Here is a 16,663-nt window from a genome sequence, read left to right on the forward strand (position 1 = left end):
GTACTAGTAATATTAGTGCTAGTAGTACATACTACTAGTAGTACTCCTGCAAGTAGTACATACTACTAGTAGTACTCCTGCTAATAGTACATACTACTAGTAGTATGATTGCTAGTAGTACATACTACTAATAGTAAGGAAGCTAGTAGTATATACTACTAGTTGTACTAATAGTAGAACATACAAGTATGTATTAGTAATACTACTACTAGAAGTATGTACAATAAGTAGCATTACAAGTACTACTACTACTAGTACTAGTTCTGCTAGAACTACTTGTATGTACTACTAGTATGTACTTCTAGTGGTACTAGTATCTATTAGTAGTGCAAGTGCTAGTAGTGCATACTAGTCGTACAAACTACTTGTACATACTAGTACTACTAAAACTACTAGAATATACTACTAGCAGAACTGGTACTAGTACTACTAGTACATACTAGTACTACTACTACTACTATGTTTTAGTAGTGCAAGTACTAGTAGTACATGCTAGTAGTAAATGCTACTAATACATACTAGTAGTAAATACTACTAGTACATATTTGTACTACTACTACAAGTACTAGTAGTACATACTACTACTAATACTAGTAGTACTAGTATGTAATACTACTACTAGTACGTAATACTACTACTAGTATGTACTATTAGAACATACTAGTATGTACTACTAGTACTATTAATATTTACTAGTATGTACTACTACTAGTACTACTAGTAGTATGTACTACAAATAGTAATACTACTAGTACATACTAGTATGTACTCATATTAGTATTACTTGTAGTAAGTACTACTAGTAGTGTATACTACTAGTAGTATTAGTACTAGTACTTACTAGTACTAGTAGTTCTACTAGTACTAATAGTAGTACTAGTACTACAAGTACTACTAGTAAGTACTAATACGTACTACTAGTACTTGTATTAGTACGTACTACTAGTACTTGTACTAGTAGTACAAACTACTATTAGTACTTGAAGTATATTACTTGTACTCGTACTAGTATTACTAGTACTTACTACTAGTTTATACTAGTAGTACAACTAATGCTAGTACTAGTACTTCTTCTAGTACAATTAGAATGTACTACTAGTACTTACACGTACTGTTGGTACTAGTACTAGTACGAGTACGTGTAGTACATACAACTAGTACAACTAGTATATACTACTGGTATGTATCACTAGTATGTACTACTTGGGATTAGTACTAGCAGTACCCACCATACATACTAGTAGTACATAATAGTAGTACATACTAGTAGTACTAGTAGTACATACTAGTATGTATTTCTAGTACATACTAGTAGTGCATATTAGTAGTACTAGTAGTACATACTAGTTGTACATACTAGTAGGACTAGTAAAACTAATACTACTACTATGTATTACTAAGACTACTACTAGTAGTACGTAGTTGTACTAGTAGCACATACTACTACTATAGTAGTATGACTACTTATATTTCTAATAGGTACTACTAGAAATACTAGTACTAGTACTAGAACAAGAATTAATACGAGTACTAGTATTAGAACTAGTACTACTTGTATTTCTATTATGTACTAGTATGTACAACTAATATGCACTACTACTACTAGTACGTACTACTACTACGACTGGTACTTGTACTACTAATACTTCTACTACTAGTGCTAGTGTACGTACTTGTACTAGTAGTACATACTATAGTTGTATGTACTACTTCTAATACTAGTATGTACTACTAGTACTAATAATATGTGCTACTAATATGTACTACTAGTATGTACTGGTAGTACATACTGGTATTGTACTCATAGTAGTACATACTAGCCGTACATATTGGAAGTACTAGTATTAGTACCAAAACTTGTACTACTTGTACTTCTAGCATGTACTAATATGTACTACTGCTATTGGTACGTACTACTGCTACTACTAGTACAAGTTACTACTACTACAAGTACTAGTTATATATACTAGTAGTACATACTAGAAGTACTAGTAGTATGTACTATTAGTAGTAGTACTACTAGTACATACTAGTATGTACTACTACAAGTACATACTAGTATGTACTACTACTAGTATTAGAGGTAGTATGTACTACTAGTAGTACTACTAGTACATACTTGTATTTACTACTACTAGTAGTATGTACTACTAATAGTATATACTATTAGTAGTACATACTACTCGAAGTAGTACTACTAGTATATACCAGGAGTACATACTAGTAATACTGGTTCTAAAACTACTAGTACTAGTATGTTCTACTAGTAGTAGTACACTTTAGTTGTACATACTAGTTGTAATAGTAGCATTAGTACATTCTAGTAGTACATACTAGTAGTAGTTGTATGTACAGCTACTAATAGTACATAATAGTAGTACATACAAGTACTAGTAGTAGTAGTAGTATATACTAGTACTAATACTAGAAGTACTAGTAGTAGTAGTTTTAGTACTACTAGTAGTACATACAACTTGTACATACCAGTAGTAAATACTAGTTGTACATATTAGTAGTACTAGTACAAACTTGTACTAGTGGTAGTACATATCGGTCGTACATACTAAAAGTACTCGTACTACTGCTTGTATTATTAGTAGTACTAGTTGTACGTACTAGTACTAATAGTACATACTAGTAGTAATACATACTAATATATATCAGTAGTATACATACTAGTACATATATAGTACATACAAGTACATATATAGTACGTACTACATGGTACATATAGTATGTACTATATGTACTAGATGTACTAGTACATACTATTAGTAAATATGTTCTAAGTTGTACTAGTATGTACGACTATATGTATTAGTATGTACTAGTAGCACTCTTAGTATATATTTTCAGTAGTACACTAGTAGTGTGTACTACTATTAGTATGTACTACATAAAACCCTATACATGGGTGCATATGTATTAATATTTACATATGTACATGTAAACATGTAAGTACGTACTACTACATATGTACACATGTGTATGTACTACTAGTAAATATGTATGTACTATGTATTATGTATTACTAGTAATACGTGCAAGCAGTACTAGTGGTATGCACTAGTAGTACATACTAGTAGTACCAGTACTAGTAGTATTACTAGTATGTACTACTACTAGAAGTACATACTAGTAATACTACTAGTAGTACTAGTACTAAAAGTACAAATATTTACTACTAGTATGTCCTACTAGTATGTACTAGAATTAGTACAACTATTAGTAGTACGTACTACTACTAGAAGTACGTACTAGTACTATTAGTAGCACTACTAGTACTAGTACTAGAAGTACCAGTATTTACTACTCGTATGTCTTATTAGTTATACTGCTGGAAGTAGTACAGGTACTAGTACTAGTACTAGTAGTATAAGTACTAGTATAAGTACTAATACTAGCACTAGTATAAATACTAATACTAGTACTATTAGTACTAGTACTAGTAGTACTAATAATAGTAGTACTAGTACTATTACTACTTGAAGTACATACTAGTAGGTCTAGTAATACATGAATAGGTACTAGTACTAGTACTAGTTGTACGTACTATTATGTACTAGTAGTGCGTACTAGCAGTATGCACTACTAGTACTACTGGAATGTACTACTAGTAGAAGTATTAGTATGTACTTGTAGTATGTCCTACTAGTCTGTACTACATTGATGTACTACAAATACTAATACTCGTACTACTAGTTTATACTACTAGTATGTACTTCTTGCACTATTAAAACTAGTATTGGTACTAGTAGTAGTAGTACGTAATAGTACTAATAGTACATATTAGCATGTATTAGTAGTATGTCTTACTAGTACGTACTACTAGTAATAGTACGAGTACGATTAGTACTAATACTGCTACTACTAGTACTAGTGCTACTAGAATTATGCATTACAAGTACTAATAGTACATACTTCTAGTACTAGTACTACTACTACGTACTACTAGTATGTACTACTCGTACTAGTTTGTACTAGTACTAGTAGTACGTACTAGTACTTAGTAGTACTACTAATACTAGTACGTACTACTACTACTAGTATGTACTACTACTAATTCGTACTATTACTAGTATGTACTAATAGTACTAGTACTAGTACTAGCATTACTAGTACTAATAGTACTAGTATGCACTTCTAGTACAAGTATGTAATCCTAGTACACCAGGTATGGACTACTAATGCAAGGACTACTAGTACTAGTGGTACTACTAGTATGTACTACTAGCATGTACTACGATTATGAACTACTAGTACAAGTAGTACTACTCATATGTGCTACAAGTATATACTACTAGTACTACAAGTATCTACTACTAGTATTAGTACTAGTACTACTAGTATGTAGTACTAGTACGTATGTAGTATGTAGTACTAGTAAGTATGTCGTATGTATTAATACTAGTAGTAGTATTAATAGTACTAGTACGTACTAGTATGTACTACTAGTATGTACTAGTAGTAGTAGTAGTAGTAGTATTAGTTCTAGTACTACAAGTACTACTAGTAGTACATACTAGTACTAATACTAGTATGTACTAGTATGTACTACTAGTAGTAGTATTAGTACTAGTTCTAGTACTACAAGTACTACTAGTAGTACGTACTAGTAGTACATACTAGTAGTAGTTCTAGTATGTACTACTTGTAGTACTAGACTTAGTACTAGTACTACTATTAGTAGTACTAGTAGTGCATACTACTAGTACTATATATAGTAGTACTTGTACTAGTTCTAATAGTATTAGTAATACATACTAATACTACTATTAGTAGTACTACTACTACTAGTACTACTACTAACATATACTACTACTAGTGGAACATACTACTAGTAGCACTACAAGTATGTACTACTAGTAGTACTATTAGTACTACAAGTACTACAAGTATGTACTACTAGTACGTATATAATATTACATACATGCTACTACTAGTATGTACTACTAGTACATACTACTTCATATGTACATCTACTAGTAGTACATACGTAGTACTACTAGTACTAGTACACATATGTACTAGTACATATATACACATATGTATATTTTCTATTAGTAGTACATAATACATATGTATTATGTACATGTACATATTTACTAGTAGTACATATGTATTACTAGTAGTACATATGTATTACTAGTAGTACATACACATGTGTATATATGTACTACATATGTAGTAGTACAGATTTACATGTGTACGTATGTACATATGTACATATTAATACATATGTACCCATGTGTAGAGTTGTATGTAGTACATACTAATAGTAGTACATAATAGTAGCACTACTAGTAGTACATACTAATACATATAGTCATACGTACTAGTATATCTTAGTACATATGTACTAATAGTGTGTACTACATGTACTAATATGTATTATATATATAATACTAGTACTACTAATAATACTAATAGTAGTATTAGTACTACTACTATGTACTACTAATATGTACCACTACTAGTACTAGTACGTACTATTAGTACTAATAGTACTAGTATGTATAATTAATATTTACTACTAGTATATACTAGTTGAATGAACTACTAGTATGTACTACTGCTAGTACAAGTACTAGTACTTCTAGTACTAATACTAGTATATACTAATACTAGTACTTCTAGTACTAGTACTAGTACTAGTATATACTAATACTAGTACTTCTAGTACTAGTACTAGTACTAGTATATACTAGTACTACTCGTATGAACTACTAGTACGAGTACTAGTTTGTACTATTAGATACTACTAGTACTAGTACTACGAGTACTAGTACTACTTGAACTAGTACTACTACTATTACGACTAGTACTACTAGTACCTCAAGTATGTACCACTAGTATGTACTATTAATACTAAAACTACTAGTAGTAGTACGACTAGTATATATTACTAGTATGTACTAGTCCTACTAATACTAGTAGTAGTACTACTAGTACTAGTAGAATACTACTAGTACTAGTACTAGTAGTAGTTCTACTACTAGTAGTACTAGTAATACTAGTAGTTCTACTAGTCGTACTAGTACTACTAGTAGTTCTAGTACTACATAGTACTATATACATAGAACTACTAGTAGTAGTATGTGCTAGTAGTACTAATAGTACCTATACAAGTACTATTAATAGTATAAACAACTAGTAGTACAATTAGTATGAACTATGTCGTAGTACTATATACTAGTAATACTACTTGTAGTAGTTCTATGTACTACTACTAGTACTAGTATATATGTTGTAGTACTAATACATACTACATATTTACTTGTACTACATACTACATATGTAGTAGTACTACATACTAGTAGTACATACTAATAGTGCATACTAGTAGTACATACTTGTAGAACATAATAGTAGTGCTTGCCAGTAGTACATACTAGTAGTGCATACTAGTAGTGCATATTAGTAGTACATACTAGTACTAGTACACGTAGTATAGACTACAAGTACAGACTACTACTAGTACGTATTACTAGTACTAGTACTAGTACATACTACTAATAGTACAAGTACTACTAGTACACGTGGTACGGACTATAAGTACATACTACTACTAGTACGATATAGTAGTACTACTAGTACTAGTACTGGTACTAGTACTACTAATACGTACTACTAGTACTAGTACTGGTACTAGTACTAGTACTGGTACTGGTACTAGTACTAGTACTGGTACTAGTACTACTAATACGTACAACTAGTAGTACTAGTATTACATTCTAGTAGTACTAGTAGTACATACTGGTAGTACATACTACTCGTACATTCTAGTACTACTAGTATAACGAGTACAAGTACTACAAGTTTGTAATACTTCTAGAATCAACTACTACCCTACTACTAGTATTAGTAGTACATACTAGTATGTACTACTAGTACTAGTAGTACGCACTCGTATGTACTACTAGTTGTAGAACCAGTACTAGTACTAGTACTAGTAACACTAGTACATGCTACTACTAGCACTACTACTAGTTGTACATACTAGTAGTATTAGTAGCACATATTAGTTGTACATATTAGTATGTACTACTAGTACTAGTACTAGTACTAGTATTATTAATGTATTGCTAGTACTACTAGTTGTATGTACTATTAGTACAGTACTAGTATTATTAATACAGTACTAGTAGTACAAGTAGTACTAGTACTTGTACTCGTAGTATTAGTTCCAGTACTACTTTAGACTGCAAGTACATATTAGCACTACTACTACAAGTACTAGCAGTACATAATAGTACTAGTAGTACATAATAGTACTAGTAGTACAAGTAGTACTTGTACTTGTACTAGTAGTATTAGTTCCAGTACTACTTTAGACTGCAAGTACATACTAGCACTACTACTACAAGTATTAGTAGTACCTAGTACTAGTACATACTGCTATTAGTAGTACACATACTAGTATGTACTACAAGAATCAGTAGCTGTAGAAATAGTATGTACTTGTAGTAGTAGATTTTAGTAGTACTAGTACTATAATTACTAGTCGTACTAATACTACAACTACGTCTAGTCGTCTACGTCTAGTGCATAATAGTACTACTACTGCTAGTAATGCTAGTACTGGTATTACTTGTAGTACATACTAGTATGCACTACTAGTTGTGCTAGTAGTACATAGTAGTAGTACTTGTAGTACATACTACTAGTACTAGTAATGTACTATTAGTAGCATGTACTACTAGTACATGTACTAGTACTAGTAGTACATATTAGTACGAATAGTACCTACTAGCAGTATATATTAGCAGTATTAGTACTAGTACTTGTACTAGTAGCACTAGTTCTACATGTACTACTAGTATGTACTAGTTGTACCACTACTAGTATGTACTACTATGTACTACTACTTGTACTGTTAGTATGTACTATAGTACTAGTAGTACTACAAATACTAGTAGTACTACTATATGTATTACTAGTATGTACTACTAGTAGTAGTACTAGTACTAATACTAAGACCACAAGTACTACTACTAATAATACTAGTAGTACTAGTAGTACATACTAGTAATGATAGTACTAGAAGTACATACTAGTACTACATACTAGTAGTTATAGTACTATTACTACAGGGAGTACATACTAGTTTTAGCAGCACATATTAGTGGTACTACTATGTACCACTACCAGTAGTACTCGTAGTGGTACATACTAGTATGTACTAGTACTACTAGGGTGTACTACTAGTATAAGTAGTAGTACTAGTATATACTACTAGTACTAATAGTAGTACTATTATGTACTACTAGTATGCACTACTAGTAAAACTAGTACTAATACTAAGACTACTAGTACTACTACTAGTAATACTAGTAGAACATATTAGTAGTACTAGAAGTATATACTAGTAGTACATACTAGTAGTGATGGTACTAGAAGTACATACTAGTACTACATACTTGTAGTAATAGTACTATTACTACAAGGAGTACATGATAGTACTAGTACTAGTATGTTCTAATAGTGTTAGTATGTATTAGTAGCAGTAGTACTAGTACTACAGTACATACTAATAGTTCATACTAAAAGTAATACATACTAGTATGTACTAGTTGTACTACAACAAATAATACATACTACTCTTAGTATTAGTAATAATTCATACTACTAGTAGTACTACAAGTACTACTACTACTAGTACTAGTCCTGCTAGAACTACTAGTGTGTACTACCAGTATGTACTACTTGTAGTACATACTAGTCGTTCATACTACTAGTACATATAAGTTAACTAGTAGTACAGAACTAGTTGTACTTGAAGTACTAGTACTACTAGTACATACTAGTGCTAGAACTAGGACAAGTACTAGTAGTACTACTAGTACTATTACTAGTATTATATACAGTAGTAGTACATAACACTAGTATTAGTAGTAGTAGTGCTAGTATGTACTAGTGCTAGTATGTACTAGTACTAGTAGTAGTAGTAGTAGTATTTCAAGTATATACTAATAGTAGTAGTTGTACTAGTATGTACTTGTACTAGTACTACTAGTAGTCCATACTAATAGTACATACTAGTACTTAGTACATACTAGTTGTCAAGTACTATATACTAGTAGTACATATAAGTAGTACATACTAGTAGTACTAGTAGTATTAGTACTAGTACTTGTACTACCAGTATGTACTACTTGTACTTCTATTAGTTGTATATACTACTAGTAGTACATACTACTAGTAGTTACTTGTATGTACTAGTAGTACTAATAGTAGTAGTAGTATCTATTAATAGTACAAATTAGTAGTATATACTAGTACTAGATTGTACCACTAGTCGTTTATACTACTATTAGAATATACTACTAGTACATACTAGTAGTATATACTAGCATTAGAATGTACAACTAGTACAAACTAATACTAGAATGTGCTACTAATGCATACTAGTAGTATATACTAGTAGTATATATAAGTACAACTACTGGTATTAGTAGTATGTACTACTGGCACATACTACTACTACTACTACTACTAGTACCATGTACAACTAGTCATAGTACATACTAGTAGTACATGCTAGTTTTAATAGTACATACAGGTAATATTAGTATATATTAGAATATTCTACTGGTATGTACTATTAGTACTAATAGTATATAATATTAGTAGTGGAACGTACCAGAAGTATGTACTATTAGTAGTATTAGTACTATTAGTATATAATACTAGTACTATTAGTATATACTACTAGTAGTGGAACGAACCACTAGTACTTGAACTACTAGTAAGTACACTAGTATGTACTATTAGTAGTATTAGTAGCACATATTAGTAGTACATACTAGTATGTAGTAGTAGTTGTAATACTAGTACTACTACTAGTACTAGTATTATTAATGTATTGCTAGTACTACTAGTTGTATGTATTATTAGTACAGTACTAGTACTATTAATACATTACTAGTAGTACATAATAGTACTAGTAGTACAAGTAGTACTAGTACTTGTACTAGTAGTATTAGTTCCAGTACTACTTTAGACTGCAAGTACATACTACCACTACTACTACAAGAACTAGTAGTACATAGTACTAGTACATACTGCTACTAGTAGTACACATACTAGTATGTACTACAAGAATCAGTAGCAGTAGAAATAGTATGTACTTGTAGTGGTATATTTTCGTAGTACTAGTACTATAACTATAACTATTAGTCGTATTAGTACTACAACTACGTCTAGTCGTCTACGTCAAGTACATAATAGTACTACTACTGCTAGTAGTACTTGTACTAGTATTATGTAGTACATACTAGTATGTACTACTAGTTGTGCTAGTAGTACATAGTAGTAGTACTTGTAGTACATACTAGTAGTACTAGTGCTAGTAATGTACTATTAGTAGCATGTACTACTAGTACACGTACTAGTACTAATAGTACGTACTAGTACTAATAGTACCTACTAGCAGTACATACTAACAGTACTAGTACTAGTACTTGTAATAGTAGCACTAGTTCTACATGTACTACTAATATGTACTAGTTGTACTATTACAAGTATGTACTACTATGTACTACTACTAGTACATACTACTAGTATGTACTACTAGTACTAGTAGTACTACTAGTATGTATTACTAATATGTACTACTAGTATGTATTACTAGTATGTACTACTAGTAGAAGTACTAGTACTAATACTAAGACCATAAGTACTACTAGTAATACTAGTAGTACTAGTAGTACATACTAGTAGTGATAGTACTAGAAGTACATACTAGTACTACATACTAGTAGTAATAGTATTATTACTACAAGGAGTACATATTAGTATTAGCAGTACATACTAGTGGTACTACTATGTGCCACTATTAGTAGTACATACTACTAGTGTACTCGTAGTGGTACATACTAGTATGTACTAGTAGTACTACTACTAATACTACTAGTGTGTACTACTACTAGTAGTAGTACTAGTATATACTACTAGTACTAGTAGTAATAGTAGTATGTACTACTAGTATGCACTACTAGTAGTAGTACTAGTACTAATACTAAGACTACTAGTACTACTATAAGTAATACGAGTAGAACATACTAGTCGTACTAGAAGTATATACTAGTAGTACATACTAGTAGTGATAGTACTAGAAGTACATACTAGTACTACAAACTTGTAGTAATAGTACTACTACAACAAGGAGTACATACTAGTACTAGTACTAGTATGTTCTAATAGTGCTAGTATGTATTAGTAGTAGTAGTACTAGTACTACTGTACATACTAATAGTTCATACTAAAAGTAGTACATACTAGTATGTACTAGTTGTACTACTACTAATAGTACATACTACTCTTAATACTAGTAATAATACATACTACTAGTAGTACTACAAGTACTACTACTACTAGTACTAGTCCTGCTAGAACTACTAGTATGTACTACAAGTATGTACTACCAGTATGTATTACTTGTAGTACATACTAGTAGTTCATACTACTAGTGCATATAAGCACTAACTAGTAGTACTAGAACTATTTGTACTTGAAGTACTAGTACTACTAGTACTATTAGTACATACTAGTGCTAGAACTAGGACTAATACTAGTAGTACTACTAGTACTATTACTAGTATTATATTCTAGTAGTAGTACATAACAATAGTATTAGTGTAGTAGTGCTAGTATGTACTAGTAGTAGTAGTAGTACTTCAAATATATACTAATAGTAGTAGTTGTACTAGTATGAACTAGTACTAGTACCACTAGTAGTCCATACTAGTAGTACATACTAGTAGTACATACTAGTAGTACATACTAGTACTTAGTACATACAAGTAGTACATACAAGTAGTACATACTAGTAGTACATACAAGTAGTACATGCTAGTAGTACATACAAGTAGTACATACTAGTAGTACATACAAGTAGTACATGCTCGTAGTACATACAAGTAGTACATACTAGTAGTACATACAAGTAGTACATGCTAGTAGTACATACAAGTAGTACATACTAGTTGTACTAGTAGTATTAGTACTAGTACTTGTACTACTAGTATGTACTAATTGTACTTCTATTAGCTGTATATACTACTAGTAGTCTATACTACTAATAGTTACTTGTATCTACTAGTAGTACTAATAGTAGTAGTAGTACCTATTAGTAGTATAAATTAATAGTATATACTAGTACTAGAATATACTACTAGTAGTTTATACTACTATTAGAATGTACTACTAGTACATACTAGTAGTATATACTAGCATTAGAATGTACAACTAGTACAAACTACTACTAGAATGTGCTACTAATGCATACTAATAGTATATACTAGTAGTATATACAAGTACAACTACTGGTATTAGTAATACGTACTACTGGCACATACTATTACTACTACTACTAGTACCATGTACAACTAGTCATAGTACATACTAGTAGTACATGCTAGTTTTAATAGTACATACTGATAATAGTAGTATATACTGGTATATACTACTGGTATGTACTATTAGTACTAATAGTATATAATACTAGTAGTGGAACGTACCACAAGTATGTACTATTAATAGTATTATTACTATTAGTATATAATACTAGTTGTGGAACGAACCACTAGTACTTGTACTACTAGTAAGTACACTAGTATGTACTATTAGTACTACTAGTATGTACTACTAGTACTAGTAGTATGTACTATTAGTATTACTACTAGTAGTACATACTATTAGTAGTAATAGTACATACTAGTAGTAGTATGTACTACTAGTATGTTCTACTAGAAGTAATACTAGTATTTACTAGTAGTATGTACGATTAGTACTAGTACAAGTAGAACCTATTACTAGTACATACTAGTAGTAGTAGTAAAATTACTAGTATTAATAATAGTAATACTGGTAGTACTAGTAATAGTACTTCTTGTACTTGTACTACTAGTATGTATTTCCTATATGTAATGCTAGTAGCATTACTAGTATGTACTAATAGTATGTGCAACTTGTATGTACTATTAGTACATACTACTAGTACTAGTACTACTTGTACTGCTAGTAGGTATTACTAGTATATATTACTAGTAGTAGGTACTAATAGTACTAGTAGTACATACTGATACTACAATTAGTCGAACATATTAGTATGTACTTTTATTTCTAGAACGTACTACTGGTACAAGTACTAGTACTAGTAGTATGTACTATTAGTGGTACATACTTATTGTACATACTAATAGTAGTAATGCTACTTGAACATACTAGTAGCACTAGTACTAGTACTAGTAACGTTCTTCTAGTACTACAACTACTATGAACTACTTGTACTACTAGTACATATTAATAGTACAGACTCGTCGTACTAGTAGTACCAGTAATACGTACTAGTAGTACATACTACTATGTACTACTACTTCTAGTAGTACATACTAATATTTACTACTAGTATGTAGTAGTAGTAGTATTAACTAGTAGTAGAACATACTAGTAGTACTAGTACTCCTACAACCAGTAGTACTACTACTAGTAGTACGTCTTAGTAGTACGTACAAGTAGTCTTAGTAGTACTAGTATTAGTACTAATACTACTACTAGTTGTACTACTAGTACATACTAGTATGTTCTAGTAGTATGTACTACTAGTAGTAGTAGTAAGTACTAGTAGTATGTACTACTAGTAGTAGTAGTAAGTACTAGTAGTATGTACTACTAGTACTAATAGTAGTTAAAGTAGTATGTATTGCTAGTAGTATTAGTACTAGTAGGACTAGAATTACATACTAGTCGTACTAGTAGTAATACTAGTACGTACTACAAGTATGTATGACAAGTATGTACTACTAGTACTATTAGTATAAACTATGAGCATGTGCTAGTAGTAGAAACTAGTACTAGTACTAGAACTAGTATGTACTAGTGGTACTAGCACTAATACTAGTATGTACTAGTAATACTAGTACTAGTACTACTAGTACATACTAGTATTACTAGTAGTAATTACTAGTACATACTAATAGTATGTACTACTAGTATATGCTACTAGTATTAATAGTAGTAGTATTATGTACTAGTAGTAGTACATAATAGTAGTACTAGTACTAAGACGTACTAGTAGTAGGTACTACTAGTACGTCTACTTGTACTAGAACTACTAGTACTAGTAGTAGTAGTACTAGTATGTACTAGTAATTTGTACTATTAGCATGTACTACTAGTACTTGTACTACTAATACACACTAGTACTAGGAGTACTAGTAGTTCTAGTAGTACATACTAGTAGTACTAGTACTAGTATTGTACAATTAGTACTACTAGTAGAATGTACTAACAGTACGTACTAATACTTGTAGTACATACTAATAGTACTTACTTGTAGTACATACAAATAGTTCTTACAAGTCGCACTAGTACTGGAATTAGAAGTACTAATAGTACTAGTTCCAGGACTACTTGTTGTACGTACTAGTATTATTAGTCGTACATACTACTAGTACTACTAGAACAAACTAGTATGTACCACTAGTACTAATAATAGTAGTACAAGTACGTACTAGCACTAGTACATACTTGTACTAATACTAGTAGTACATACTACTAGTACATATGACTGGTACATACAACTACTATTAGTAGTATAGTATATACCAGTAGTACATTCCAGTATGTACTAGTAGTATGCATACTAGTATGTACTACTTATACTAGTAGTATATAGTATATACTAGTAGTACATACTAGTATGTACTAGTCTATATATACTAGTATATACTACTTGTATATATAGTAGTAGCAGTACATACTAGTAGTACAAGTACTACTACTAGTAATAGTACTACTAATAGTACTATTACTAGTAGTATGTGCTAGTACTACTACTAGAACGTACTACTACTACTACTATTACGTACTACTTGTACAGACTACTAGTACTAATAGTACATACAAAAATGTACTATTAGTACTAGTACATACAAGCCCTACTACTAGTAGTAGTACTAGTACTAGTATCATTAGTAGTACATACTAGTAATTCTACAAGTATGTACTATTAGTACTAGCATTGCTAGTACATACTCGTATTAGTAGTAATAGTATAAGTATGTACTAGTAGCACTAGTACTACTAGTAGTACATACTAGTACTAGTATGTACTACTAGTACTTGCACTGGTACTAATAAGAGTACAAGTAGTAGTACTAGTGCTAGCACTAAAAGAACGTATTGGTACTAGTAGTACGTACTAGTAGTACTAGTAGTACATACTAGCTTGCACTAGTAGTGCTAGTATGTGATACTAATACATACTGCTAGTGCCAGTTGTAGTGGTAGTATTTTATACTAGTAGTAGTACTAGTTTTACTACTAGTAACCCTACTACTACTACTTGTACTAGTGGTATGTACTAGTACTACTACTACTTGTACTAGTAGTATGTACTAGTACTACTACTACTAGTAGTGCTAGTACTACTACTAGTAGTGTTAGTACTACTACTAATAGTGCTAGTACTACTAGTAGTATTAGTACAAGTAGTAGTAGTCCTAGTGGTATGTACAAGTACTACTACAACTTGTATATACTAGTACATACTAATAGTACTAGTAGTACAGACTAGTAGTACGAGTAGTACATATTAATATGTACTACTAGTACTAGTACAAACTAGTACTACTACTACTTGTAGTACTAGTACTAGTTTTACTAGTTGTACATACTTGTAGTACTAGTACTTGTTTTACTAGTAATACATACTTGTAGTACTAGTAGTACATACTAGTATATACTATTAGTACTAGTAGTATGTAATGGTAGTACTAGCGCTACTATCACATACTGGTAGTAGTAGTACTAGTACTAGTACTTTTAGTAGTATTTATGAGTAGTACTAGTACTATTACGAGTAATGTACTACTAGTGGCAAGTACTACGCGTGCTAATACTAATACTAGTACTAGTAGTACGTACTAGTTCAAGTAATACATACTCTTAATACATACTAGTATTACCACTAGTTGTACATACTTGTAATACATACTAACATTACTACTAGTAGTACATACTTGTAATACGTACATGTACTATTACTAACAATACTATTAGTACTAGTAATTGTACTAGTGCTACTAGTATGTACTAGTAGTAGGTACTACTAGTATTAGCAATTGTGCTAGTGCTACTACTATGTACTAGTAGTAGGTACTACTAGTACATACTAGTACATAGTAGTACTACTTATAGTAGAACATACTAGTAGTACAAACTAGTTGTACGTACGTACTACTAGTAGAAGTAATATGTACTACTACTAGTAGTACTAGTACTAGTATTAATAGTACATACTAGTAGTACTAAGTAGTAGTACTAGCAATGAAGAAAACCTTTTGGTGGAATAATATGAAAAAAGAGGTATCACTATTTGTATCTAAGTGCCTAACAAGCCAGCAAGTAAAAGCTGAACACCATAGGTCCTCTGGGTTGTTGCAGTCTTTATCCGTGCCAGAATGGAAGTGGGAGCACATCTCTATGGATTTTGTCTCTGGCTTGCCTAGAACAAATTCAAGACATGATAGCATTTGGGTCATTGTGGACCGGTTGACCAAAGCTGCCCACTTTCTACCGATTCGCACGACGTACACTTTGGATCGACTGGCCCAGTTGTACATTAAGGAAATACTGCGGTTGCATGGAGTTTCGATCA

Source organism: Amborella trichopoda, chromosome 10 (genome assembly GCF_054954075.1).
Source record: "Amborella trichopoda isolate Santa Cruz 75 chromosome 10, AtrichopodaSantaCruz75HAP2 v2.0, whole genome shotgun sequence".
Lineage (NCBI taxonomy): Eukaryota > Viridiplantae > Streptophyta > Magnoliopsida > Amborellales > Amborellaceae > Amborella > Amborella trichopoda.